Source organism: Cuculus canorus, chromosome 10 (assembly GCF_017976375.1).
Source record: "Cuculus canorus isolate bCucCan1 chromosome 10, bCucCan1.pri, whole genome shotgun sequence".
Classification (NCBI taxonomy): Eukaryota; Metazoa; Chordata; class Aves; order Cuculiformes; family Cuculidae; genus Cuculus; species Cuculus canorus.
The window spans coordinates 22,206,741-22,231,275 of NC_071410.1; the positions used below are offsets into that span (position 1 = coordinate 22,206,741).

A 24,535-nucleotide genomic window follows, 5' to 3' on the forward strand; every position below is an offset into this window, starting at 1 on the left:
GCCCCCTCTGACCACAAAAGAAAAAAGGTTGCAGATCGAGGAAGAAATATTCCCATGGGAGGGTTCTCCTGGCCTCTAAAGGAGTGCTAAGGAGCACTAATAGATATGAGATGGCAACGTTAGTAACAGAGCTCAGTGTTGATCAGGCACTACCTGATAGGTGAAATGCCCAATCAGTGTTGATAACAAGTCCAGTTGAGAGAAGTGTTTCCAGTTGGCTGTAGATTGTAATTAGCTTCCTCCTGCTTTTTTTCTGCTTTCCTTCCTTCCATTCTGTTCTGCCACTCGTAATACTTACACAATCTTTCCTGCCAGGATTCAAGAGTGAGAATAAGCAGTTTCTGATCTTTTACCACAACAGGTGGTTCCTGAATCTCATTAATATTGTCAGATCCTATCAGAGCAGCGACACAGATGTCTGCATTGGCCCCTCTGCCCAACCACGTCTGACACCACGCGGAAACAGAAATGGGAGGATGTGGCATCTCCATCTCTTATCTTTGCTAGCGCAAGGCAGGACACAAAAGATGTGTTAAACTTTTCTGTACGTAATTCTTGGCGGAAGTTACCTGGTGCTCTAAAACAGTAGAAAGGACAGGTGACTTTTGATTTTTATTTGCAATATAGGGTTACGTTTCTTCAGGCAGCTGTGGATATAAAATATTCCTGCTGTTCTGTTGCAGGAGCCCAACATGGCCTGGGTGCTGCTTGGCTGCAGTCACAATGCTTGTGAGAGTGCTTTTAGCATTTAATCACGATTACAGGGTTAGTGTAACTCCTGTCTGATTATTCGCTTCTTGCTGTGCTGTCAGAATTACTTCCTGTAAGCTCAGCAGAAGGATTAAGCTGTCTGGTTGAGGCAAATAATGGGTTCGCAGCCTCTGCTAGGGTGCTTTTCATTTTAAAAAAAATCTGCTTCTCATCGAACTAATCCTAGATCAGGGCTCTGAATTCTGAAGTGTATGAGACCTTTCAGCATTGGGATCTGGGTTTAAGAGTCTGGTTACCCGTCCCTGCCTATGAGATGAGATATCTTGACAGGCTGAGAGAGTTTGGGTTGCTCAGCCTGGAGAAGAGAAGGCTGTGGGGAGACCTTAGAGCAGCTTCCAGTGCTGAAAGGGGCTCCAGGAAAGCTGGGGAAGGGCTCTGGATCAGGGAGGGCAGGGACACGACAAGAGGAAATGGTTTTCAGCCAAAAGAGGGGAGATTGAGATGAGATCTTAGAGAATTGTTTTGCTGTGAGGGTGGGAAGGCCCTGGCCCAGGTTGCCCAGAGCAGTGGTGGCTGCCCCATCCCTGGAGGGGTTCAAGGCCAGGTTGGATGGGGCTTGGAGACTCTGATCCAGTGGGAGGTGTCCCTGCCCATGGCAGGGGGATGGAACTGGATGGGCTTTGAGGTCCCTTCGAATCCAAATCATTCCATGATTCTGTGATCCCTTGCTTCTTATCTCCCATCCATATGTTTGGAAGCTCTCATGATCTGGTGGAGATACAAGAATGTAGCAGGATGATGAAGGAAGGTGGCAGGAACACCTCCCACTACATCAGGGTTCTCCCAGCACCATTCCAACGTGCCCCGGAACACTTCCAGGGATGGGGCAGCCACCACCACTCTGGGCAACCTGGTCTTCTCCACCCTCACAGCAAAACATTTCTTCCTAAGATCTCATCTCAATCTCCCCTCTTGCAGCTGAAAACTGTTCCCCCCTCGTCCTATCCCTGCCCTCCCTGATCAAGAGCCCCTCCCAAGCTATTCTGCAGCCCCTTTCAGCACTGGAAGCTGCTCTAAGGTCTCCCCACAGCCTTCTCTTCTCCAGGCTGAACAGCTCCAACTCTCTCAGCCTGTCCTCGTACAGGAGGCGCTCCAGCACTTGGATCATCTCCTTGGCCTCCTCTGGACTCACTTCAACAGCTCCATGTCCTTCCTGTGCTCAGGACTCCAGAACTGGTCACAGGGCTCCAGATGAGGTCTCATTTCATCCGTGGAAGGGATGTGCTGAGGTGCAAGAGGATGCTCAGTCTGCCCACGGTGCAAGCAGATGTTGGATAAGAAATGAGATGCTCAGAAAATTTTAAAATTCAGGATGGGTTTGGTGAACACTAGATTTATTTTAGGGGATGTTGTGCTTCCATACATAACCACAGATCTCTTCCCTGTGAATAGGCAGCAAAGTATCGGTCCTTCCTTTAAAAGAAGCAGGATTTCATTGTGAGGCAAGTGAACATGAATGCTTCCCCCTCTTTCCCTTTTCAAAAAGAGACTGACTAGGAAACTAACTAAGTAGTTGGTTAACTTTATACATAGAAGTAGCTTCATCAAATTTTAAGTCAAGTTACAGCATTTTTCTATTGGAAGCATCAGCAGAAAGACGGGCAGCTAAATCTCCATAAAAATGCTGTTAATCTTGAAGAGCTTGAATGGTTCCTGCATTCCATAATGGAGTTTTTTGTGCTCCTTTTCACAGCCTCATTTTTATGAAGTTTGCTTCTGGCTTGTGCGCCAGGGAAAAGACAGTGATTCTGGAGGAACCATTAGCCTTCCTTGAAACAATAATCTGTAACTCCCACTGAATAGGAATAGAAACAGAAGGAGGAGGCGTATAATGAGCCTGGTGTTGGTGCAGCAGATTACCCCTGCGAGACCTCATCACTCTCTGCAGCTCCTGGAAAGGAGGTTGCGGTGAGGTGGGTGCTGGGCTCTTCTCTCAAGTAACCATCGATAGGATGAGAAGAAACAGCTTCAGATTGTGCCGTGGGAGGTTTAAATTGGATATCAGGGAAAATGCCTTCGCTGACAGAGTGGTGAAGCCCTGGCAGAGGCTGCCCAGGGCAGTAGTGGAGTGTCCATTGCTGGGGGGTTTCAAAACCCGTGTGGTTGTGGCACTTGGGGACATGGTTTAGTAGGCACGGTGGCGTTAAGTTGGTGTTTGGATGGACTGGATGAGCTTAGAGGTCTATTCCAACCTCAATGGTTCCATGAACATGATGGATTGCACCAGCTCTCATGGTCTTTTCATGTAGCTTGGGCTGAGCGTAAGGCTTTGGGCCCTTCAGGAAGGGCACAACAGTGGATCAAGGAGGAAGAGTGATCCTCAGGCTTAGCCTGCGCTGTATCTGTGCCGGCAGCCGTAGCCTGTGGGACCTGTGAGTGGAGCAGCTTGTGGGTGGGCAGCGCAGGGGCTGGGACAGACTATAGCAGTCTCAAATGAAACTGCTTTAGATATACATGCTCTTTTTCCTGCTCTGTCTTGCACAAATCAAACCCTCTGGCGACAGCAACCTTGTGAGTTTTGCCTCCCCCCTGCGCTTCACCCATCCTGAAGGACTTCTCACATCAAGACACATGCGCTGCACTCACAGTGGTGTGGGCGGCTGCTGGTGCAAAGCCAGGGGCAGGTGGGGAGGCTCTGGAGCCAAGGGGCGGATCTGAAGGCTGTGTCATCATCAAAGCAGAAGGCAGAGGCTGAGCCAGAAGCAGCAACAATGCAGAAATATCTTCAGAAAGAGCCAGAGCAAAGGGTAAGGCAGGAGGAAGGTGGGGCATCAGCTGAAACAGTGGAGGTGCAGCAGCCATCTTTCCTCGTGTGCTTTATCCCACCAGCCACCAAATACACTTTTGCTTGCCTATTCCAGTCACCACGATTGTGTGACACCTTGCTGCTGCCCTGGATAATTTATTGAGCTCTCAGGAGTATTTAGAACGGAAAAGAGCACTAGTTTCTCATTCCCTCGTACCCACTCCGACATTGGCTATCCCTGGCAATGGGCAAGCTGTTAGTCATTTGTTTGGTTCAGCTGCTTCACCGGCTGCTTGGGCTTTATAGAGGCTTTCTGGCTTTAAGAAAAGTCCAGCTATTGGTTTGGTGGCAGAGCAGAGGAGGGTTTCCAGCACAGCATGTGAAATGCCATTGAACCCTTTTTGTTTTAATCCTGTGGTGTGCTGTAGCGTGGAGTTGCTGAGGCTGGAACGGAGGGTCAGAATTTAGCTTTAGGTATCACAGAATGTCCTGAGTTGGAAGGGACCCACTAGGACTGTCGAGTCCAGTTCCTGTCCCTGCACAGGACAACCCCAACGCTCACACCATGAGGCTGAGGGCCTTGGCCAGACGCTGCTGGAATATTGTCAGGCTCGGTGTCAAGACTGCTTCCTTGGGAGCTGTTCCAGGGATCCACCACCCTCTGGGGAAGAACCTTTTCCTAATGTCCAATCTAACCCTCCCTGGCCCATCTTCCTGCCATTTCCTCAGGTCCTGTCGTTGGTGGCCACAGGGAAGAGCTCAGCGCCTGCTCCTGCTCTTCCTCCCCTGGTAAGGAAACAGTAAACTGCAATGGAATGGCTGTGTTGGTACCTCTATACCCTTCCCCTTCGGTATCTCTGCACTCCCTGTGTTACCTGTGTGTGTTTCATTCCTCATATTTCTTTGAGGAATTTCTTCCTATTTCCCATTTCTTCCTATTTTTGGTGTGATTGCATTTGTACCTCTTTGTGGAAAAGACTGAAGGGATCAGTCAGCCTTCTCCTCCCTATTCTGTCTTTGTTGTGGATGTTTTACAGACAACTGACATGAAGTGCAGCCACTGAGCAACAGGAGAGTTGTTTCTCCCCTGAGAAAGCCCTTTGCTGTCAGGCTCACTTGGTGTTCTAGCAGGACACCTATGTTCACATACTTTCCTCAAAGTTTCAAGATCCGAGGCTGCCAAGTGTCAAACACCATTTTATCCAGGAGCCAATACTTTAAGATACAAAAGCTCGTCCATGAGTTTGGCTGGGTTATTCGGATAATCAGCAGGCAGGAACAGAATGGTACAGGACGGCGGCCAGAGGAGAGAGTATCTCTGCCACGCTGTTGCAGATGGTGCATTATTTATGACAAGTTTAGACAGTTAGATTGGGCCCTACCTGTTCCCAACAGCTTATTGAGTGTGGACATCAAGGATCAGCATTGCTCACTGAAATGTTTTCATTCCCCTCCAGTATCCAGAGCCCTAGAGCAAAGACACAGCATTCATAGAATCACAGAATGGTTTGAGTTGGAAGGGACACCTCCCACTGGATCAGGGACTCCAAGCCCCATCCAACCTGGCCTTGAACCCCTCCAGGGATGGGGCAGCCACCACTGCTCTGGGCAACCTGGGCCAGGGCCTCCCCACCCTCACAGCAAAACATTTCTCCCTAAGATCTCTTCTCAATCTCCCCTCTTTCAGCTGCAAATGGTTCCTCTCACCCTGTCCCTGCACTCCCTGCCCCTCCCCAGCTTTGCTGGAGCCCCTTTCAGGACAGGAAGCTGCTCTAAGGTCTCCCCTCAGCCTTCTCCTCTCCAGACTGAACAACCCCAACTCTCTCAGCCTGTCCTTGTACAGGAGGTGCTCCAGCCCTTGGATCATCTCTGTGGCCTCCTCTGGACTCACTTCAACAGCTCCATGTCCTTCCTGTGCTGAGGACTCCAAAACTGAACTGAGGACTCCAGGTGGAGTCTCACCAGAGCGGAACAGAGGGGCAGAATCCCCTCCCTCCCTGTTGGTCCCACTGCTCTGGATGCAGCCCAGGACACGGTTGGTTTCTGGGCTGTGAGCATGCGTTGCTGGTTCATGTTGAGCTTCTCATCCTCAACACCCCAAGTCCTTCTCAGGGCTGCTCCAAATCCATTTTCTGCCCAGCCTGCAATTGTGATTTGTTTTGTTTTGTTTGTTTTTAGCTGCTTTAATAGCTGCTCAAATACTGAACAGCCTGAGTGTTGCAAGGTGACAACTACTTAGGTTTTCCTAAATAAAGGTAGGCAATAAGTTATTTTTGTGGGAATTATGTAAGAATTTCTGATGTGTCTCCCATGCTGAAGTGGGCTGAAACATCAGAACTCATTGAAACTTTAGCAGAGCAGCAATCTCCATGAAAAGAATCGTTTGGTGCTTAATTTTTATAGGCCTTGATTTGTCAAAGTGCTGAAGTGTAAGTTTAATTTTATGTATCTGTATTTCCAGCCACTTACTGAGGGTTTTACTGAGTCAAAAACTGATGAGTTTTCTGGGAGTCCCATCTTGGCGTGCCTGGAGAATAAATGTGAAAAACAGAGAACACCAAGGCTTGTAGTACTGGAGGCAGTGTGTATAAACTGGAGAGGGGCATATTTGGACTAGGCATAAGGAAGAGTTTCTTCACCGTGAGAGTGGTGAGACACTGGAACAGGTTGCCCAGGGAAGCTGTGGCTGCCCCATCTCTGGAGAGGTTCAAGGTTGGGTTGGATGGGCCTTGGGCAGCCTGATCCCGTGAGAGGTGTCCCTGCCCATGGCAGGGGGGTTGGAACTGGATGATCTTTAAGGTCCCTTCCAACCCAAACTATTCTATCATTCTGTGCTTTCCAAGGTTGCAGTGAAGCTCTGAACCTCTGCCACTCTCTCCTACACGGAGCAGTAAATGATGGCAAGAGTAGTCCATTGTTTGCAAAGTGATGGCCCTGTAGAAGTTTAACTGTGCTTGAAACAACACAGACAGGGCTCGTTCCAGCCTTGTCTGGAGAGGATGGCTGCAACATCTGGAAACAGATGAAATCTCTCTAAATCTGGTGCTGTCCACATTAACTTATCTTCTGGAAAAAAAGAAGAAAAATCAAACTTCTTTACTGTTGTGTTTAACGTTTTTCCTTCTGTAACCTTTACATGGCCTTTTTTTGTAGTCCCAGCGTTCCCTGTCTCTGCCTCAGTAAATAACAGCTGGGCCTTGGAGCATCCAACTTTGCTGATGGTTTTTACATGCTTTAAGATGGTCTGTGTTAATGTCAACCAGGATTTTATTTTCATAATCATAGAATCATGGAATGGTTTGAGTTGGAAGGGACCTCACAGCCCATCCAGATCCACCCCAGCCATGAGCGAGGACAACTCCCACTGGATCAGGGGCTCCAAGCCCCATCCAACCTGGCCTTGAACCCCTCAGGGATGGGGCAGCCACCACTGCTCTGGGAAACCTGTTCTAGTGTCTCACCATCCTCGTCGTGAAGAATTTAATCACATAGCTGTGCTTGGTGGCTTATGAACCTAAGATGGACAGCAGTGGGAAGGAGTGGGTTCCTTCTGTCTTCATCTCCAGCCTCTTACTCCTATGACTTCCTTGTAGCATTAGTCTTTATTTCCATTACAAGACAAAACCCTTTTCCCCCAGCGGCTGCAGCCAGATGAATGTGTTTTATCCTCAACAAGATCCAAGGAAGGGGGCACTTGGGATGCAGGAGCGGTGGGACTTTTGAAACGCCTTGTGTATGATGGATGAGGTATATTATCTAAATGCGAATAAATACTGAGCTACAAATTAGCTCCATTTTTCTTCATATCTCTGCTGCCTGTGGCTGTTGAGTGACACTCAATCAAGCCTCAGATACGTTACAGTGCTAATTAGTCTCGATTTCTTTCTCTGTTCTTTCTTTTTAGTGGGGCGATGTGGACGTGCAGCCTGTGGGCATGTTTATGTTACAGCCGCCTTGCCTCGCCTCCACTAGGAGCGTGTGGGACTGTTTGGTGAGAGACAGATGAGAGACAAAACTGGCATGAATCACATGAAACATGGCGCAGGACTCCTGAGTGTAATTTAAAACAGTGAGTAGGTTTGTATTTTTTACTAAACACCACGGGACTTTCCAATAAGGATGATGCCCTTTGAATGTACATTTGATCCCATCTGCATGCCGCGATGTAATCTGACAGATGGACACTTGCTGCAGTGTCTTCTGTGTAAACTGAAGAACAAATCAGTTGTTCTTTAGAGCATTCTAGATTTTAGATTCTTAAAAATAAGCTGAAGGGCTCTTTCAACGTATATTTTGGGACAAAATTGCAAAAGCAAGTGCTAAACTCATTCAGTTCAATAAAGCCAAGTGCAAGGTCCTACACCTGGCTGGGGCAATCCCAAGCACAAATCCCGGCTGGGCAGAAAATGGATTTGGAGCAGCCCTGAGAAGGACTTGGGGAGGTGGGGGATCAGGAGCTCAACAAGAACCAGCAACGTGCGCTTACAGCCCAGAAACCAACGATGTCCTGGGCTGTATCCCAAGCAGTGGGACCAGCAGGGAGGGAGGGGATTCTGCTCCTCTGCTTCGCTCTGGTGAGACCCCACCTGGAGCCCTGCATCCAGTTCTGGAGTCCTCAGCACAGGAAGGACATGGAGCTGTTGAAGTGAGTCCAGAGGAGGCCAAGGAGATGATCCAAGGGCTGGAGAACCTCCCATACGAGGACAGGCTGAGTTGGGGTTGTTGAGCCAGGAGAAGAGAAGGCTGAGGGGAGACCTTAGAGCAGCTTCCAGTCCTGAAAGGGGCTCCAGCAAAGCTGGGGAGGGGCTTTTGATCAGGGAGGGCAGGAATAGGAGAAGGGGAATGGTTTTGAGCTGAAAGAGGGGAGATTGAGATGAGATCTTAAGGAGAAATGTTTTGCTGTGAGGGGGGGGGAGCCCCTGGCCCAGGTTGCCCAGAGCAGTGGTGGCTGCCCCATCCTGGAGGGCTTCCAGGCCAGGTTGGATGGGGCTTTGAACCCCCTGATCCAGTGGGAGGTGTCCCTGCCCATGGCAGGGGGTGGAACTGGATGGGCTTTGAGGTCCTTTCCAACCCAAACCATTCTGTGATTCTATGACTCCTGCTTAAGCAACTCTAAACGCACTCTGGCTGTGTGAGGCCTCGACTTGCGGGATGCCAGTTGCTGAGAGTGAGAGCAGTTTGCATGTGGATGTGTTGGAGGTGCTGGTGATGCCTACAGATGATTGACAAGGACAGCAGAGCTGCTGTTTGAAACACCTGGCCCCAAACTCCTTGTGACGTAAAGTTCATCTGCAATTCTTTATATTCCAGCCATTCTCAGTAATGGCACCTGTTGCTTTTTGACCAGGAAACAAGCCACTTTGCGCTGATGCTGTGTGCGTGTCCTGTGAGTCTAACAGGTTATACCAAATTAAATAAAAACAATACAGTAAATTGCACAGCTGATTTCAGCCTCTGGGACCTTCTCTGTGCTTTGGGATAAATGCTGTCTTTGTAATGTCTGAAAACTTTGAATAACTTGGCACCTCAGCACGAGGAAATAATATGTGCTTTCTTAAACGTGTTGTTATTGAAGACATTGAGGTGCTGAGCGTGTCCAGGGGAGGGCAATGAAGCTGAAGAAGGGACTGGAGAACAAGCCTTGTGACAAGCAGCTGAGGGACCTAGAGAAAAGGAAGTTGAGGAGGAGACCTCATCACTGTCTACAACTGCCTGAATGGAGGTTCGAGCGAGGTGGGTGCTGGGCTCTTCTCCCAAGTGACAGGTGATGGGATGAGAGGAAATGGCCTTCAAGTTGCACCAGGGCGGGTTCGGATTAGACATGAGCAAAAATTCTTCCCTGTAAAGGATTCTCAGGCACTGAACGGCTGCTGTGGGCAGTGGTGGTGTCTCCATCCCCAAAGGGTTTTAAAAGACAGGCAGATGAGGTGCTCAGGGATCTGGTTTAGTAGTGAACATCTATGGTTGCACTTAATGATCTCAAAGATCTTTTCCAACCATGCAATTCTATGACTCTTAAGATTCAGACCCTTTTCAGTCTATAGTGGGATCCCTGACAATTTTCCATCTCAGATTGCTCAGGTGTTTGCTAGGTACTTGTGGAGAATTTGTGATGTAGTGCAGTGGGAATGGCTCGTCTGAAGCTGAGAAAGGTGAACCATTACATGTCTAAGATACCCACCCCAGCCAGATGTTGATCCTGTGAAATGCAGCAGCAGATTTTCCCATCAGTTGTTTTTTTTGTCTTCTACCAAAAGGCTCCAGCAACTGAACTGGGTTTGGCAAGCAGAGGTGATGAGTGACTTGGTGACTGTGTGCTGGGAACAAAACTGGTTTTGCTTTCCAGCGTGGCAGAGAAAAGTGTAACATAAGCTGAGTTGAAGCAACACTGGAGGTTGGATTCTCATTTTTAACTGGACCAGCGATGAATTACAGGAAACCCTGTCCAGGCGTTGTGGTTATCTCTTAGAACCAGAGTTTTTTGTTGGGCTCAGACTCTGCTGTAGCTTAGACATGAGGTTGTATCAAGGGTATAGTTTATGCTTTTTGTTGTCGATCAGATTAAATGATTCAATTCGTTCTTTCTGGCCATGAAAGCAGAGCCTGTGATTCTTATAAACACCAAGAGGTTGCTGTGTGCCAACCTTGCCAGAGTTCTCCCAGGCTTCTTTAGGAAGCTGGGATACAGCTGAGATCTGCAGAAGCTGCGTCAAGGAGTTCAGTTATGAGATTTCTGGTTCATGCGAAGTTTAAGTGAAGCACATCAGGTGGGGGTAAAGACAAATCTATCAGGACATTCCCATTGGCTCCTTCTCCAGAAGAAGCTGCCAGCTACTTATCTTGGAGAGTGGGTAAGGGATGTTCTGTAAGGGAAATGTCATATACTGAAGGTGGGACAGATCTCTTCCCAACTCCAATGGTCCTTGTCTGAAAAATGGGTTTTAATTTAATATTTCTCTAGCTTACAAACTGCTTGAGGTAAGACATTCCATGTTCTTGAACACTGAGGCATTTCAATAGGATCATAGAATAGTTTGGGTTCGAAGGGACGTTAAAGCCCATCCAGATCCACACTCCTGTGATGAGCAGGGACACCTCCCACCAGATCAGGCCCATCCAACCTGGCCTGGAACACCTCCAGGGATGGGGCAGCCACAGCTTCCCTGGGCAACCTGGACCAGGGCCTCCCCACTCTCATAGTGAAGAAATTCCTCCTTATGTCTGCTCTAAATCCACCCCTCTCCAGTTTATACCCATTGCCTCTCATCTTATCACTACAAACCTTTGCAAACACTCCCTCCCAGCTTTCTTGGAGCCCCTTCAGGTACTGGAAGGTCGTTATTAAGTCTCCTCAGAGCCTTCTCTTCTCCAGGCTGAACAACCCAAACTCTCTCAGCCCGTCCTCGTATGGGAGGTGCTCCAGCTCTCTCTGATCATTCTTGTAGCCTCCTCTGGACCCATTCCAACAGCTCCATCTCCTTCTTATGTTGAGGATTCCAGAACTGGACACAGTACTCCACATGAATTCTCACAAGAGAGGAGTAGAGGGGCAGAATCCCCTTCCTTGACCTGCTGGCCACAGCTCTTTTGATGCAGCCCAGGATACAGTTGGCTGAAAGGAGTGTTTGCTCGTACCAGACTAATTATTCACTTTGGCAAAACTGTCCTGATTCTAGATGCATGAGTTTGCTCCCTGTCTTCCTGTGTTACTGCTGCCATCTGTGTTTATTTGTTTAGAGCCAGCTCTAGACTCACCTGATGTCACTGATTTCTGTACGATCAAGCTCAGCTCTGAGCATCTGGCTTTGCTTTTTGTCCTTCTTCATCTTTTCTAGAGATGGCCAATAAAAAGTAATTCTAAGGTGCCCAGTGGGTGCAGAGATCCAAAACACCATTGCTCACTGTAAGCAGCAATGGGACAATCTCAGTAGTCCTGAGGGTGGATCAGACTCATCCAAATACACAGACAAGACGATCTTGTTAAATAATTGAGGTGATGTTAAGTCCAGGCCTCTTACATTTAGTGCTTTTCAACTCTCCCGCCACTTATTTTGTTGCTCTTTGCAGAGAAATTACACTTTTCTAGTTTTAGCATCTCTCCTGCTCTGTGCCACTGCCTCCCCATGGCTTCTCCAGCCCTGCCGACCTCCCTGCTGCAGCTGGGAAGATCGTGGCTTGTTTCCATGGAGACCAGGGTAAAGCGATAAATAAATGTGGCTGGGAATAGCAACCGCTCACCTTCTTGTCACCAGGATAAGATCAGAAGGGGAATTGTGGCCTGGTTGTGCAGTTACAGGAAGTGGATGGGAGAGCTGCCCAGGCCCTCCTGTTCGCCATGTCACCCACGGCGATGTGCGCAGCGCTGGTTCTGCTGGCTTCCCGCAGCCTCAGCATCACCAGGTGGGTGGATGAGCACCACCAGAAGTCTGTCCAGAAGCCAGCGTGTTGGGTTGCCCAGAGCAGTGGTGGCTGCCCCATCCCTGGAGGCGTTCCAGGACAGGTTGGATGGGGCTTTGAGCCTCTGATCCAGTGGGAGGTGTCCCTGATCCAGTGGGAGGTGTCCCTGCTCATAGCAGGGGGTGGAACTGGGTGGGCTTTGAGTTCCCTTCCAACCCAAACCATTCTATGATTCTATGAAATTATTTTTCTGATTGAGGGTTCAAGCCAGCCTTGCCCTGCAATGAATATTTTCTCATATGGTGCCATACATGGGTTTTATCAGACCAGTTGCTGTCGGTTAAAGTTGGGATAGGTTTGATTGGAAAATTCTAAACCCAGATCCTGCTCACCTCTGGTGAAATGGTGCCACAGTGTAAAAAGGGTCTAGAGCTAAAATGTCCAGATGGTCAAGGATTTAGAGGGGAAGAGTGTGAGGAGCGACTGAAGGCACTTGGTCTGTTCAGCCTGGAGTTAAAGGAGACTGAGGGGAGACCTCATCATGCTCCTCACCAGGGGAGGAGGAGGAGCAGGTGCTGAGCTCTTCTCTCTGGCCACCAAGGACAGGACCCGACGGAATGGCAGGAAGATGTGCCAGGGGAGGGTTAGTTTGGACATTAGGAAAAGGGTCTTCATGGAGAGGTTGGTGGAGCCCTGGAACAGCTCCCAGGGAAGCTGAGCCTGACAGTATTGCAGCAGCATTTGGCCAAAGCCCTCAGCCCCACAGTGAATGTTGGGGTTGTCCTGTGCAGGGACAGGAATTGGACTCGATGGTCCTTGCGGGTTCCTTCCAACTCAGGACATTTTGTGATTCTGTGATCCTCTGAAAAGCTGAGCCCAGATCCGAGTGTTGGATTGGTTCAGCTTTAAAATAAATTAAAAAATCCCCAAAGTGCAGAACTTCCAAATTGGGATTGGAAGCTTTAAACTATGTCAGTTCTGATCTGTCCGCTGTGTGTGCCTACTTCATTCTCAGCTCCTTTCTCTCGTGTCACGTTTATTAATTACTACAAATATCACATTTGTCTGTAAGCAGATAGTCCTTTCCAGGCCTTGTTATTACTCATTACTAGAATCACTCTCGCTTTATCTTATTTCGTTCTGCTGGGACACTCAGGCAATTTTCCAAGGCTGTGAGTGCAGAATGGTGTAGAAATCATTGCCTGGCATTGAGGCTTTGTCTGAAGATGCTCTGTCTTGTGATTTACCAGTAAACCAGCAAAACAATTCCCTGCCAGCAGCCTTATAGTGCTGAAAATTGTTTTTCAGGTGAGATGGTGAATTATGGTCTTTCACTTTCTGTAGCCACAAGTGTTTGATAGATCTAGTTTGGGTGTCCTGTGTAGTCAGAGTGGAAGTCCTCTGCATTTACCCTGCCTCATGTTAAAAAAGCCTGATGCTTTGTGTTTCACAGAAGTGGCTGCATTTCATTGGAATGTGTATATGCAGAGTAGACGGGGGAGAAAACAAGCATAGCAGGAAATATTAATAACTTCTTTCTTATAGAATCATAGAATTGTTTGGAAAAGACAAACAGAGATCATAGAGTCCAAGTATACCTGTCTACTACCAGACCCCTGAGCACCTCGTCTGCCTGTCTTCTAAAACCCTCCAGGGATGGAGACTCCACCGTCTCCATGGGAAGCTGTTCAGTGCCTGAGAACCCTTTCAGGGAAGAATTTTTTTCTACTATACAATCTGAACCTGCCCTGGTCAAACCTTGAGGCCATTCCCTCTTGTCCTATCTCCTGTCACTGGGGAGAAGAGCCTGTCGCCCACCTTCCCACAACCTCCTTTCAGGCAGTTGTAGCGAGCAATAAGGTCTCCCCTGAGCCTTCTTTTCTCCAGGCTAAACAACCCCAGGTCTCTCAGCTGCTCCTCATAAGATATGTTCTCCAGCACCTTCCCCAGATCTGTTTCCTTCTCCGGATGTGCTCCAGCACCTCAATGTCTTTCTTGGAGTGAGGGGTCCAACACTGAACCCAGGATTTGAGGTGTGGCCTCACCAATGCTGAGTATAGGGGCACCATCACTTTCCTGCTCCTGCTGACCACTCTCTCTTGTTCCAAAGGCAACCAGAAGGTGCGTGTCCCTGCTGTGCTGGGCACTGTGCTTCGCTCGTGCATAGAAATTGTGAGGCATTGCAGTGATGCAGGTATGTGACTGTTTTTATGTACTCCAGTCTCCTTCTTCTATGATTTATGGTCCTAGTGGGACACACATCTTATGGCTGAAGGGACACTGAAGGGAACTGTTCCTTCTGTAAACATTTGGTCCTCTGACGTTTGTCCTGTGGCACTGCCTTACTGTAAACATTTGGTCCTCTGACGTTTGTCCTGTGGCACTGCCTTATGCATTATGGGTCCCCCATTTTTGATTGCCCAAACCATCGTGTGTTAGCCAGTTACTGCAAGTGAATACTTCTTTCTCCCTCCTCCCCCTCTGGTTCCTTTCTTTAACATTTGCTGCCTTTATCTTTAGGATTTCTCTTACTTGTAAGATCCAAAATGGACTTCTAATTAATCATCACCTATGAACGCTGTTAAAAAGCTGCCAGAACCCTCCTTGAACTCTCATCTGTCCTTTTTCTGCTCCAGTGCAACTGAATGCCTAATTATAAAGAAGTAAGGGAAATTAAAGGAGCTATTCTGCCTTCCTGGCATCCTGTTTGACACTCCGATTATTCTCGAGAAGAAAGGACTATCCTGGTGCGGTCCCAGAGGAGGATTAACAGCCCTGGAAGCAATGCAAGAAGAATCACGCTGATGTGAAGAAGACAGATGTGTGTGGAGTTCAAGTTCATCTTGGCAGATTCATGCTGAAAATGCCAATCTGACAGTTTTAATGCTGGCAGGAAAAGCAATGGATGAGGGGGCTGGGGAAGTGATGGCTCGTTCCAGCTCCGTGTGAGCGACGGCGGGGAGGCTGTGCTCTCAAACAGCCCCCAGCCTGCGCAGGGTGGCTCTCATCTGCCAGTACGTGTCAAGGTGACAAAGGATGCCAGCCAAGAGATGATAGTTTGTCTCTGGCTGTTGCTGCTCAGTGGTGAGAAAGATGTGGGCCGAGGTGGTTCTGCCTTAAGCAACAAGATCTGCTGGGAGGACAAAGACGTAGCTACAAATGAATTTGCTTCCCAGTTGCTATCACGGGCACTGATTGTGGGGCTGCTGCAGCAGCCAGAGCTGAGCACAGTCTGTACAGGTCACTTAGGGCAGGATGGAGGTGCAGTGGAAGGAATGGTCTTCGTGGTCACAAAAGGAGTGTAAATGCTTGTCCTTCTTTGCTCTTCCTCAGTCGTGTGTGTCAGAGTGGTGCACGGTGCCCTGGGCTCACCCCCATGCAAGGTTCTTCATGTGATTGTATGTCATGTTATTATAGCATTAACAAGCTTTTCTAGTGTTGGAACATTTGGATGTAGCCTCTGTGGAAATTCCTCTGAGGCTTAATGTCTGTCAGTCCAGAATCCTTAGCAAGACTTCAGGAGGGATTATGTCCTGAGGGAAGGTGTCAGTATTTCATCTTATGAACAGCTGAGGAAAGGTGAGCATCCTGCTTGCTTCTTTCTGTCTGATTTGAAACAAGATGATGCAGATTTTCCTCTACTTTCTACAGTGGGAGTCTGGACTCCAGTGAAGTAAAGGACATGGGTTTCATAGAATCCCAAGTTTGGAAAAGACCTTTGAGATCAAATCCAACCGTACCTGTTCACTACTAAATCATATCCCTAAGCACTTCATCTATCCTTTAAACTCCTCCAGGGATGGTGCCTCAACCACCTCCCTGGGCAGCCGTTTCTGTGCTTGAGAACCCTTTCTGTGAAGAAGCTTTTCCGGATGTCCAATGTGATCCTCCTCTGGTGCAGCTTGAGGCCATTCCCTCTTGTTCTATCACCTGTCACTTGGGAGAAGAGACCAATGCCCACCTCTCTACAACCTCCTTTTAGGTAGTTGTAGACAGTGATAACATCTCCTCTTCTCCAGGCTAAACAACCCCACTTCTGTCAGCCACTCTTCATAAGGTTTGTTCTCCAGCCCCTTCACCAGCTCCGTCCCCTTCTCTGGATGTGCTGCAGGACGTCGATATCTTCTCTCTAATGAGGAGCCCAAAACTCGACTCAGTTTTCGAGGCTTTGATACACTGCCGCAGTTTCTGCAAGGCTCCCAGGTGCAAGAAGGGAAATGAAGCTTTTTAGCTCCATAGCTTGGACTACGCTGAACGAAGTAAATAAAAGACATTTCTGTAATAGATTCTTCCTGTTGAAAACTGAAGTGTGCTGCAAAGAATGAAATGGAGAGCTCTGCAAAAAATGAAATGGAGAGCTGAGAGCATTGCAAAGAAAGTGGATGTGAAAGTGCTTTCTTGGGATGAATGTGTCAGTGAATGCCCCCCTCCCAGCTCCTGCTGCTCCATTCTGCATCCCGGAGAGACCCACCCTGCGTACAGACAGAAGAAGGGATTGGGAGCTAGGACGCTGCTGAGTGCACAGAGGAGCAGAGAAGAGAAGGTGAAGCTTATCATGCTCAGGCCCTCGGTGGGGAACAGGGCAGTGCAGTGTTGTCTGGTTTTTACCACATAGCTTAGACCTTGCCCGGCTGCTCGAAGAATGCCATTGCAAGGCTCATGGTGAAGAGCAAGTTGAGGGTGTCCAATGGATTCCCTTCTGGAGAAGAAACGGTGCTGGTTACTGGGATATCTGTAGGTTTTTATAACTGGCACAATCCGACAGATTTTACAGAGTGGAAGGGGATTAAAATCTAAGCAGTAAGCAGAATTGTTTTGTTCTGGTTTGTTTTTAAATCAAACTAGATGATTTGCCACGGGGGTGTTGGGTACCTGCTGGATGTAGCATGGCTGGAAACCCAAGCGCTCTGCTAAAGGAAATTTCTGTACTGGCACTCAAAGAGAGGACGGCTCAGATGAGGCTTCCAGTAGTTTTCCATTGACAGCTTCAGTCTGCATTATTTCTTCTGCAGAAAGTGTCTGGAAAGGCGCTTCCAAGCAAAACTGTTGGGGCTGAATAGAATTTGACAAATGCCTACTGGCTGGAACACTCTGAAAACGTGTTCTGTAGGCTTTGTCACTCTTAGAGTGTCTGAAATAACAGTTGGTCTCCAAAGTCCAATGGAAATGTGACTTGCATCAGGGAGAAAGAAGGACCATCCCAAAGAAGGATGCCTGGAAGAGCAGTGGGCCAGGCTTTGATATCTGTTGCACGGTCTGAATGTCATCAGGAAATTGCTGTTCCTTTGTGAAACAGCCGGGCACTTCACACCAGAGACGGTGAGTGCTTGCAAGAGTGCACACAGGAGAATGGAAACAGCCCTGAAGAGAAGGACTTGGGGTGCTGGGGTTCAGAAGCCCAACATGAGCCGGCAATGTGTGCTCACAGCCCAGAAAGCAACTGTGTCCTGGGCTGCATCCCAAGCAGGGGAACCAGCAGGGATGGAGGGGATTCTGCCCCTCTGCTCTGCTCTGAGATCCCATCTGGAGCCCTGTGTCCAGTTCTGGAGTCGTCAGCACAGGAAGGACATGGAGCTGTTGAAACAGGTCCAGAGGAGGCCATGGAGATGATCCGAGGGCTGGAGCACCTCCTGTACGAGGACAGGCTGAGAGAGGTGGGGTTGTTGAGCCTGGAGAAGAGAAGGCTGTGGGGAGATCTTAGAGCAGCTTCTAGTGCTGAAAGGGACTTCAGGAAAGCTGGGGAGGGAATTTTTACAAGGACCTGTAGGGATAGGACACTGAGTAATAGCTGTAAACTGAAAGAGAGAAGATTTAGATTGGAAATAAGTAGAGGAGTTTTTATGATGAGGGTGGGGAGGCCCTGGCCCAGGTTGCCCAGAGCAGTGGTGGCTGCCCCATCCCTGGAGGGGTTCAAGGCCAGGTTGGATGGGGCTTTGAGCCCCTGATCCAATGGGAGGTATCCCTGCCCATGGCAGGGGTTGGAACTGGATGGTCTTTGAGGTCCCTTCTGACCCAAAGCATTGAATGATTCTATGACTGAGGTGCTGATCTTTGTGAATCTCATGTGGCTACTTAACACAGGTTTGTCTAAATTGATTTTCTTCTGCAGATCACTTAAGCTCTTGCATGCTTTGAACTGCTCTTGTGTGCTTGACATGGTTTGGTGCCTCTGGGTGTACTGCAGGACACAGCAAGCTGGTGAGTTTCTGAAGCTGATATGTTTGCATTTGAACTTCCTAGATCACCTCTCACCCTAAGACTGACAGGCAAGGGCAGCTTCTAGCTGAGATATTTTGTTAACTTCTTGCTGACTTCTTTCTGGGTGTCATGACGAAGCACCTGGGAGCAGATAATTCCTGGGATATGCATCTGGATTGGCTTGAAGACGACAGCTGGAAAAAATCTGTGCATGCAGAATGGGGATTTGAATTGTCTGTTGGAAATCTGGGTAAGACTAGAGCTGCGTGAGGCAGTGTAGGACAGAAGTCCTACAGGGACCACATGCAGGGAGCGTGTGGGTGGAGGAGTCATCCCTGGGAGAAGGCAGCCTGTTCCTGCCCGGGGGGCTGTCTGCACCACAGTCTGGTGGAGCGACAGGATGCTTCCATGTCTCCATCACTCAAAATTGCAGAGAACTTGAAGTCCCAATGTTTACATTCAATTCTGTTGTCTCTGTGCCAAAGTGAAATAAGTCGGAGAGATAATAGAAATTAAGGAATGGGAAGGACTGACTTGGAGAGGTGGTTAAAAATGCTCAACACACATCGTTTGCCTTAAGGGGAAGCTGGGAGAGTTTGGCAAGGAAATGGAGAACTGAGAGGATATGAAGGCAAAGGCTGTAGGTGGAAGCTGTGGAGAAGCCACTGGAGTCAGTGAATAAAGTAAATAGCAGGAAAGTAGACAGTGTGTTCTGTTCCCAGCACTGAATCTGATTTCTGGAATGATCTTTAACAATTAGTTTATTTGTTTGGCTGTCACTTTTCTTGCAGAGTGCTGGAAAGTAGATTTCTTGATGCTTCAGAACAACTTTTAGGTGGAGTGCTGCAGCCATGTTGTTCTCAGAGGTTGTACAGTTGGGTCATTGCTACTGTGTCATCTCCTTCCATTCTAATTTAAGAATTTGATTAAGAATCTTTCCTCTGTACATTAAATATTACTCTATCTGTGGAAAAAAAGAGTTATGGTGCTGATAGATCTGTGGGATGCTTTGAGTTCTGTGGGTGACAAAGCGCTTATATATGCCAGCACCACCTTTTAAAATTACTGGAATTTTTAAAGTTATGGTTTGAGATTGTGTCAGACACAGCGAACACAAGGCTTTGAGTGGAAGTTGTGTCTGGATACGTTACAGCTAAAGGTGAGGCTGGAGCTCTTGTTGCTGTTACATAGAATCGCAGAATCATGCAATCGTTTGGGCTGGAAGGGACCTTAAAGCCCATCCAGTTTCATTCCCTGCCATGGGCAGGGACACCTCCCACGGGATCAGATTTCTCCAAGCCCCATCCAACCTGGCCTTGAACACCTCTAGGGATGGGGCAGCCACCACTGCTCTGGGCAACCTGGGCCAGGGCCTCCCCACCCTCGGATTAGACGTGAAGAAAAACATCTTCCCTGAAAGGGTCCTCGGGCACTGGAACATCTGCTCAGGGAGGTAGTGGAGTCCCCATCCTTGTAGGGGCTCAAAAATGGGCAAACGAGATGCTGAGGGATCTGGCTCAGTAGTAGACAGGTATGGTCGGACTCAGTGATTGCAAAGATCTTTTTCAACAAAACCATTCTATGATTCTATGGGTTACAAGAACAGAGACTACACAAAGGAAGATCCTAATTTGGGAAAGGAGAGGGAAAACACATTTAAAACCAGCTTCAGCTGATTTTGCATATTTACTGTTCCACACAAGGAGGGTGAAAATAGAAGCTTGTATTTCCACCAGGGATCTTCCCTCTACGGGAAGGCTATTTCAAGGCTGGGTTGGATGGGGCCTTGGGCAGCCTGGTCTAGTGGGAGGTGTCCCTGCCCATCATTGGAGTTTGGAACTAGATCTTTAAGGACCCTTCCAACCCAAACTAGTCTATGATTCTGTGATTCCTAGTTTGTTTAAGCGTGCTGAGACAGAGGGCTTTCAGACCAAGCAGAGATGTTTATGAGGCCAGGGAGGCTCTGCTGTAGTCGTTCAGATGCAGACGTGCCTGCCACGAGTTTGCATCTAGGAGGCACAGCGAGCTTGCTCCCTGTGCAGGCTTCACGACAGAGCTGTGTGTTGTGTAAGGCTGGAGAGAAGCATTTGAAAACAAAGTGCGCCCCAGGGGAGCTCGTGCTGCCGAACCCTCAGAGAGGAGCTGGTGGCACACCAGCCCTCTTAATAATGAGGTGGAAAATGAGCTCTGACAAGTTGGCTGGAATACTCTGTGAGGTGTCAGCTTTGGCGTTGGCAGGCAGAGGGTTTCAGAAGCAATAGCTTGCGCAGGGAGAAATGCTCATCCCACTGTAGGATGGAAGCAACAACCTCCTTGAGCGCTGGGACTGCTTTGGATCCAAGAGGACATGATATTGTGAAGCAGGGGTTGGTAGCTGGTGTTTCCACCATGTGTGATCCTATGGATACAAAGCAGCTTGTGGGCATTGTCCTGGAAACATGGGTTTTCAGAGTTAGAACTGCAAGCTTAAGGTCTGACTTGTTTGGTAAATCCCATCCTAGCTCAGTCCCCATCAGTCTGTGTGAAAGCTGCCAAAGGGATGCACCAGGACTTCTGTGTGCAAGAACTTTGGTCCTGGAACGAATTGCATAGTGTAAATACAGACTGGAATGAAACTGCTGAGCTCTAAGAGGTGAACATGCAAACACAGGAGTCAGTGTGGATGGAAGCGAGTGTTTGGACAGAGGATTACAGCAGGGCTACTATATATTTTGGTAAAGCGTGTTGGCAGAGCTGTGTTTTTACAGGAGATCTCCATATCCGAGATCACAAGGAAGAGTGGGAAGGAAATGGTTCTGAATTGGTAAACTATTGACAGCCTCGTGTAATGAGAGACATGTCAGCTTTTCCACGCACTCTGAATTTATTCACTTACACAGTAACTTTGCTAGTAAATTGATAACAACCCTATTTATGTGGGAAACTGAATTATAATTACTGTCCAAGTGTATTCCTCACTCAGCACTTAAGAAAAGATTTCTAGTCCCCTCCAAATCTCTTCTAAAATTGAGAAGAACCTAAATATGCTGCCCAAATGCAGCTTGGTGCCAGGCGATGCAGTGGTGAGTTTGCCAAGCATAGTGGCTGTACCCAGTACAGTGTCTGGGTCCAGTATGACTCTGTTTTCTGAGACCGGATGTCAGCAGAGAGAAGGTGAAGGGAAAGCAGAGCTTAGTAAACCCTTTCTTTCCCTTTGCTGAAGAATTCTGCCCCCACACAGGCAAGAGAAATAAATTAAAGGCTGGAGTTGGTGCCGTGAAGGAGGGTTTGTTGACTGCAGTATGCGTGGACATGCTCTGAGAGGGAATAAGGGACAACAGGGGGCTTTACTGTACTTGCATTGGGAAAATAAAGGGTGTGAAAGGTACTGCTACAATTTCACAGCACTCAGGCAGCTTGTAGTCCAAGTCTGGATTTATTAGGACTGAAGTAAAGGATTAGGATCCTTATTTTTAAAGGCTTCTACCCCAATTGGCCTTCTGACACTGAACTTCAGCTTTGTGAAGCTGTTGTGACACTTCCCAAGAGAAATTCAATTTACAGTGAGCCCTGAGGGTTTTGTGATGGTAGCTGTGAGTACAGGTTGGATTTCTTAAAAGCTGAAAGAGGGGAGATTGAGATGACATCTTAGGAAGAAATGTTTTCCCATGAGAGCGGGAGCCCTGGTGTTCAAGGCCAGGTTGGATGGGGCTTGGAGCCCCTGATCCAGTGGGAGGTGTCCCTGCCCATGGCAGAGGGTTGGAACTGGATGGGCTTTGAGATCCCTTCCAACCCAAACCATTCTGTGATTCTATGATTTGCCGGTCTGAGGTTTGGTGTTGCCATCAGAGAAACTGAGGCAGAATCTGACATGGGAGTCCAAGACAGAAACAGAGGTTGCAAGGCTCCCTGAGGCAGATTTGGGCAAACCATGACAGTGCATGAAGGGACAGGAGAGGGAAGGTGGCAGAGCACAGAGGGGGAAAAGCTGCCAAGCAGCGGGAAGAGAGACAGAGAAGGAACAGCAGGCTTGGAGAGGCAGTAGGAGAGAGGCAGAGGAAAAGCAGAAGCTGGGTGTCTATGGACACAAATGAAATATTGAGTACAGTAAAAGCTGGAAAAGGCTGCGACATGGGTGACGGGAAGGAGGAGGAGTTACCAGCACCGGCTACAGCCTTTCTGCCGCTGTGGGCCTCTTGTATGCCCTTTGTTCCACTGCTTTGTTCAGGTCCATCTCCACAACACAGAAAATTCCAGCTCAGGCACCAGTGCTTTAGTTGGTTTCTCTGTGGCTTTGCTTATGGCTCTGAATTTTCCAGGGAGACCAGAGGGCAGCAAAGGGCTTAACCAACAACTGGTTTTTAAACCCTTTCCTGTCATTGAAATATGTGGTCCCTTCCAGCCTTAGTCTGAAGCCTCATTTAGTAAAGGAAACTTTGCATTTAATTCACAGGCCTATTAGGGAAACAACACAGCAGTAAACTAGTTTGACTTGTGAGTAGAAAATAGACTTGCTAATAAACCTCTTGTTCTCATTACAGTCCCAAGACACTGAGCGTTTCTTTTGTTTCAATAAACAGATGTCAGTGATTTTAGATGACACTGCCTGTTTTTCTCTCTTAAACTAATACCTTACAATCTGATTCAAAGGCAAGAAAATGGGGCATTTCAGATAGAATTGCACATTTTTCCTGTACACCTCATGCCTTTGCTTGACACACGTAATCACAGAGAAACCAAAAGCTTAGCTTCTTTTTTATCCATGAAACTTTGTTGTCTGTGTCTCAGCATGGCATAGATAAAAGGAGGACAAGGCCCTGGAGATCCTGTTTCACTCATCATTTTGTCCTTTCGTCTCATCAGTCCTTTTTTCCAGTCTATGTCTGTCTAGAGCCAAATTCCAGTCTGTTCTTTATGCCTGTTGGTTTTTGGAGACCTATTTTTCTGTTGATTATTATTTTGCTGTGATTATTTTTGCGTTACAGAGGAGCTGAGAAATACCTGCTTGGTGCTGCCTCTTCAGAGCTGCCACAAAAGGGCTGAACTGCAGTGAGTAGTACAGCTAAGGAGATCATAGAATCATGGAATGGTTTGGGTCTGAGGGGACCTCAAAGCCCATCCAGTTCCACCCTCTGCCATGGGCAGGGACACCTCCCACTGGATCAGGGGCTCCAAGCCCCATCCAACCTGGCCTTGAACACCTCCAGGGATGGGGCAGCCACCACTGCTCTGGGCAACCTGGGCCAGGGCCTCCCCACCCTCACAGCAAAACATTTCTCCCTGAGCTCTCATCTCAATATCTCCTCTTTCAGCTCAGAACCGTTCCCCCTCACCCTGTCCCTGCCCTCCTGATCAAGAGCCCCTCCCCAACTTTCCTGGAGCCCCTTTCAAGGCTGGCTCTGAAGTCCTTCCCAATACAGGCCCGGACAGAGCCTCAGTTTTCTGAGCCCCCTGTGGGACTTCATTGCCACAATTACATCAAACACAAACCCAAGGGGTGCTTAGATAGTTTTAACCTCATGCTAAAACAATTAGGAGGAGTTTTTTCACTTCTTGAAGCCCCAGAATGTAGATCTCACCCTGTTTGTAACGGATGACTTGTTGATATGCTCAAATGAGGTGGTTAATTTTTCCTTAAGGGTAAAAAAATGTATGGAATTCTCTTTTCATCTGGTATGAGTGAAGAGTCTGTCACTTGATTCTCATTCATTTTCAGCCAGTTTATCTGTTCAAGTTGCAGCTTAGCTAGTTTTCTCCAGATTAGGGCTTCTTCAAGACCCTCTTCTTGTCATCCTTCTGTTAAAGCCAGTTGGTTTTCTGCAGAACAGCAATCAGCCCATTTAATTTCTAACTCTTTCAAAAGCCTCATCCATCCTATGAGGTTGTTTACTCTGCATTTATTTTCCTCGCCAGTTTGATTAGCCCTCTGTCTTTAGTGGAAGATGCAGATCTCCACAACACGAGCTCTGAGGCAAATCAATCCATTGGCTCCTTTGCAGCGTCTCTGCTCGGATTAGTTGCTCTCTGTCCTTTATACAAGGACTTGTACCATCAGGCCCAGATTAGCTTTTCTTGATGGGATCATCTGTCTTGTAAAAGACATCCTCATCTCTTTCTCGCTGCTCTGAGCATGCTGCTTATAAGCTGCCCTTGATGGAGATGGCTATGAGAGTGTTGGCTTCAGTCCTTAGGAGAATTTTCTCTTGAAGCAGCCCAAACTTTCTTTTGAAGCCCAGGGATGTGACTGCCTTGGGTAGAGAATGTGAAACTCTTGAGAGGAAATTAGGACTCTTTTGTACTATTAAAAGCAACTTCATCACTGATGATCAATAATAAACCATGTCATTTGTTGGGCAGGTTCTGTCTTTGAGGGCATTGGCATGAAGACTTTGGCAACAGAAAGGCAGAAACAACTACATTTATATAATTTAGGAAAGAGATTTC

At 48.0% G+C, this 24,535-nt stretch overlaps 1 protein-coding gene across 1 annotated transcript in view; it reads left to right on the forward strand.

Annotated features, from left to right (window-relative positions):
* The window catches only part of C10H8orf48 (chromosome 10 C8orf48 homolog), a 79,433-nt gene extending 56,323 nt beyond the window's left edge, over positions 1 to 23,110 (forward strand). Inside the window, exons 8-10 of the mRNA XM_054075862.1 lie at positions 7,422 to 7,586; positions 14,025 to 14,108; positions 14,435 to 23,110. The gene's annotated coding sequence lies outside the window, so the exon portion shown is untranslated. The remainder of the gene's footprint in view (positions 1 to 7,421; positions 7,587 to 14,024; positions 14,109 to 14,434) is intronic.
* Positions 23,111 to 24,535: the final 1,425 nt, after the last annotated feature.